General features: G+C 51.8%; 1 pseudogene; it reads right to left on the bottom strand.

Moving 5' to 3' along the window:
- Positions 1 to 408: 408 nt before the first annotated feature.
- LOC115309772 lies at positions 409 to 1006 on the bottom strand (annotated as a pseudogene).
- Between the last annotated feature and the right edge of the window lie 4287 nt (positions 1007 to 5293).

The raw sequence follows: 5293 nt of genomic DNA on the forward strand, positions 1-5293 counted from the left end.
AACCGCGCGGTACCAGATCGGATTCGCGCGGATCTGAATTGTCCATAAGTTTGGAACCGCGCGGATCCGAACTTGAACCGCTCCGATCTGACATTTTCGTACGGGCCGCTACAATAGCCGGAATTCTACAGTCAAGGCCATCGGCGCGCAGGAGCAGTAGCGGCTTCCTCGTTGCGGAGGGCTAAGCGGAGAGGGAAATGCGGTCCAAAAAAACTCCCTAATTAGGCTGATGCAATTTAGGGTTATTACGTTAAACCGTTTTTTCGCGGCGGTTGTCCTGGGCAGCACGGAGATGGGCGGCTTGCGCCGTCCGTGTCTTGACGTGGCCAGTTTCGGACGCTGTTAGGTCGGCATACCGTATCGTTCTGTGTTTGTCCCTTGTCCGTATTCCCAGCCTCAGGTTTACAACTATGCTCCGTCTTCCTCTTTCGCAGAGCTTTGGTCTTGCTCGTGCGGTCGCTTGCTTGGTGTAGCGGACCCCACTAGCTTAACTTCGTCCCGCATTTCGTCGTCTGAAGACCCACCGTCTGGCTCTGGTACCTCGGATGTTTGCCGCGACGTTTCACCAGGCATTGCGTCTCCATGCCGCCTTGCTGTGGCTCCCCAAAGGGAGCGTCCGAGGGGAGTTCGACCCGTGGAGAAGGTTCCCTGGTTCCAGACGTCGGCGTTTCGGCAATCCTCGGCGCAGCACGATGCGTCCTTTCGAAGGCGTTCGCAGTGGCAGCTAGCTCGGCTTCATCCATAATGAGATCGGTGGTCTCATCCGCAGGTGGTCCGGCCGTTGCCACCACACAAGATTTGTCGCAGTTCTCTCTTGTGTGGCCGTAGCGGTGGCAATCGCCACAGCGGGGACGCGGCAGTCCTTTCGGATGTGTGGCCGGTTTTCTTACACCAGAGGCAGAGAGGGGCTCGTTCGGTGCTAGTGCAGAGCCGCCGAAGAAACGAAGTTTATGAAGGACGCTCTCGTTACTGACGCCAGGACGAGCCTTCTTGTTGACTGGACTCCTTGAAAACCTTGGGGCCTCCACGTCTCGCGGATTACTTCGTGCACTTTGCCATATTACTCAAGTGCTCGGCGAACTGTGTCATCGGGAACGTGATAAGGTACCCAGTGAAGTTTTAGACAGATTTCCGAGTTATTCGGGTCGATTAGGATACATCGCTTGCCTTTGACGGTGAGTTTCTTGGCGGCGAGCAGCCGGTTCATCATCATTGTCGCCGAGTGGAAGGTGGCGACGTCACACGCGGTTGATTTGATAGGCGCCGAAAAACGTACGCTGCATCGCCGAGGATTTGCAGTCGTTGCAGTTTTCCTCGGAAATCCGCAATTCGGTACGGCCGGCCGGTTACGTCGCAGTGTAGAAAAACGCAGTTGCACAGTGACTGCTTCATAAGGCAGAGAAGGCGTGAGTATCCTGTAACATAGCCGATTCTCTATACGGAGAAAGCCTAACACATCGACGACGGAGCCATAGGGCACGCGGCCGCGGCAAAAATGAGAGGAGGAGCGCGCGGAACGGTGACAAATATGGTAGCGCAGAGCAGAAAGGGCAGAGATAGTGTGCGAGCGCTTAGGTCGTGCAGCGGCCGGTCCTTGAACCACGTTTGTTTTCGTGTTTTCGTCACCGTCGTTTTCGTACTCCGGGAGCAACGGCTGCGGCGATTCGAAAGGGCGCTGGCAACAATGCACCATGCCGGTAACGTCGGCGGAGTTGTCGGCGTGCCAGCGGAATGCGTCATCGTCGGACCATCGTATCATGCCGCGGAAGAACCATGCAGTTTTGACTAAACAAAACCGACGGCCGCGACCGTTCAAAGACCGTTGCGGAGATGCGGACGCAGGGAGGAACGGGAAAGGGTTGACGTTGAGTTCCTCCTCTCCACGATACCAAAAAGAAAAGAGGAAAAAAAAATTGTTTCTGCGTTTGGCCGCTCGCTTTTTTGTGGCGCTAGCAGGAAATCTCCCCCCCGCCCCCGATTCCCCGTCCCTCCTTTCCCATTTTCGGCGGCCGCCTCTTTTCGCGACGCGCCAGGCTTTCTCCGCATAGAGGAGGCTATAGGAACCGTGCGCATCTAATTCAAGCCCCGACCAGGGCGCCCCTAGCGGCAAACGGGTCCATTGAATCGGGGAGCTTCTGCCAGTCGCTGCGTTGGTTCTGCGTTGTGGTGGGTTAGCGCTGTAATTTCTGAGATGGCTATTGCGCACCAAGAAAGCCGCAACAATTGCTGCGTGGTCGGCTGCAACAGTACGTCGAAGATCGCGCACGGCACGTAGTATACATCGTCCCTTCGAAGCCGTACGAGGCGGAGTACTGCGCGATCTGGGTGTGACTTGTGCGTCCATACAGGTTAGTGGCGTTTCTTACCTTCCAGTTCGCGCTTTGTTTAAGCTGCTGACGAATAATACAATTAACTTTTTTTCCTATTCTAGCGACGATGGAACAGCATCGACACCGACGGCAAACTTTAAAGTATGCAGAAAATACTTCACCGGAATCGAGAAGCGGAATGCGGTCGCCCACCTAAGCCTACCCTTGGATGTTTCCATCAGCCTACAGTGGGAATCGCGGAACGGCGCGAAAAAAAATCGCCCAGTTATCGTAAAGCTGATTCAGAAATAAACGTACATAATTACCGCAGTACACTCAACGCCAACTACATTTTTTGCGGGCACGCTTAATTTTGTTAGCGGAGTACGGCGCTCCGGTGACATCCACTTGTCCGTCGAAACGGACATCCTTAACGTAGTACACGCGGCCAGATTCACGAAGGAGTTTTCCCTTCTTCATATTGGTACCACGGAAGAAGCTTTCTGGGTTCGTAACCGCCTTAAACCCCGTCGTAATCACTCCGGGAACACTGTCCACTGTGCTGCTCATCGCCATTGCTTCCCCCCGATGATTCTGCACCGGCTACCGAAGAAGCTTTCCGGATTCGTAATCGCCCACTGTCCTCTGTGGTGTTCGTTGCTATTACTTCCCGATGATTCTGCGCTGACGGCACTGGCTACCGAAGGAACTTTCCGAATTCGTAACTGCCTTAAATTTCTTCGTAATCACGAAGGGGACACTGCCCGCTGTGCTGTTCGTCGCCATTGCTCCCCGATGCTCCTGCGGCGGCTACCGCTAGGTCGCGGCGAACAATAGACGACCGCCGCGACACGGCCGGCTTGCTTGCTTCCTATGCCTGTAATAATCAGCAGACGAGATACCGCGGCCGGCAACGACATATCAACGCTGAATGCTGGGCTAGTTGGTATTGGTCTTGGGTCGCCAAAGGCATGGTAGCGCTTTTTAGATAAGGACAAAAGAGAGAAAGACAAGACAGACACGAGCGCTCGTGTCTTGTCTTGTCTTTCTCTCTTTGTTCTCGTCTAAAAAGCGCTACCATGCCTTTGGCAACCCAAGACGGCAACGACAGTTATCATTGCTCCATCGGAGTTCGCCATCCTATCGACCGATCAGGCCCTGTCACACTGAGGCAACAGTTGGACAACTCTATCCGGCAACACGGGGAAGTCGTGTTGCCGGCGACCCTGTCACATCGAGGCAACAACAACAGTCGGGCAACATGCTGCTGCCGCCCGGCAACCGTGTTGCCCGATTTGTTGTCCGACAACCCTGTCACACCGCGCTGACGGCGAGGACAACACGGGGAACACTCCGCCATCTTGATTGCTTACCTTCGTTCGTGTGCGGCGCGGAATCGCTGGAAATATGACTCTACAAAGTGCTAGTGCGTTCGAAGGGCCGGGAATTACCACGGTACGACATCAACTAGTGACTGTGATTAGAAAACTTGACACAGGGAGTATTTTTCGCTCTTTATTTTATCGAAATGTTCTTCATTTGCTGACAAAGCAGATAGCCCTAACCGAGGAAAGGGACATCGCTGATATATGTTCGGTATTTACGCCACCGTATGAAGTGATTCTGTCCGGTTCTTTCATGCAATTTCTATTTCTACTGTAAAATTGCGTTAGCACCGGCAGTACCCCAAAGCGTCTTTTGTAGCGTGGTGTTGAGCTGAACTGACAGTGCTTCAAAACTGCGACACCGACACCATCGGCCTTCATAACAATCGATGAAATAAATATTTTTCAACGCTGTCTACTGGCCTACCGCTGCTACGTGATCGCTTCATTCGGCCAAATATATTTTTAAAACAAATCAGGTGTCTGGTAGCGGCTGTTTCCAAGTTCCAAGCATCAACAATCATGATCAGAGTGGTCGTTTTATGCTTCGACTTTTTAATCTTAGGTTTTCTGGATTATTTTTAGAGTAATGCTATATGCTCACCGGAGTGCAGCTCGGCCGGAAATTGCTATATGCACTACGTTTGTCTCGTATAAAATGAATGATCACAACGAGTTTCCCAACCGGTGGCATATCGTAGGGGTTAGCGTGTCCGTTTCATGCGCAAGTGGACACAGGTTCGAATCGCGGTGGTCCTACCTTTTTTTTTCTTTTTCTTTTTTTCTTGACCGTTGTTTTGACGAGGCATTTGGCGGTATTTATATTTCTTTTTTGCGATAAACATTTAAAAAAAACAAAAAAAAAAACAAAAAAAAAACCGAATGTTGTCGACGAAACTTCACAGATCGGGGACAGCGGGGCTTGGGTTGCCGGCCGGACGCCGCGAAGCGGCGTGTACTGGTTAACTTTTCTAATTAGCAGCCGCATACTGTCGCCGCGAAGCGGCGTGAACGCAGGCGGGGGGCTGGGTTAACGAGCTCCCCAGTGATACACGCGCAGTTCGAAAAAGGGTGGCCCGAACGGCATGAGCTCTCAGCGTAGTGCATATAGCAATTTCCGTCCAAAGTGCACTACGTAGTGCATATAGCATCGCTCTTATTTTTATTATACTTTATTAGTGGGTGAGAGGGCATGCCATTTTATTTCACTATCCGTAATGTGCGCTGGACTCTCGGGAGATCTAATTTCAAAACCAGTCTGAACGTTCACGATCGTAGCTGTGACTATTTCGAAAATCGCTTTCCGTAACTGCGCAGCAAAAAACATTATTCGAAAATATTTTAGCTGCACGCCAGCCCTAATTATTGTTAAATAACGTTTTCCAAGCCTTTGTTTGAGTAAGACTTTATTGATAGGGGACTAGCTCTACCATCGAAGCTATCTATGTTGTCGTGTTGCCGGCCCGAAATTCGCTCAGCCAGCGATCAGGGCAACACTCGTTGTCCAACACAAGTTGCTGCTGTTTTTGTTGCCGAAAGCTGTCATACCGAGGCAACATTTTAGTTGTCGTTCATGTTGTCGTGCTGTTGCCGCGGTGT

Source organism: Ixodes scapularis, unplaced genomic scaffold (genome assembly GCF_016920785.2).
Source record: "Ixodes scapularis isolate PalLabHiFi unplaced genomic scaffold, ASM1692078v2 PGA_scaffold2__306_contigs__length_199485367, whole genome shotgun sequence".
Lineage (NCBI taxonomy): Eukaryota > Metazoa > Arthropoda > Arachnida > Ixodida > Ixodidae > Ixodes > Ixodes scapularis.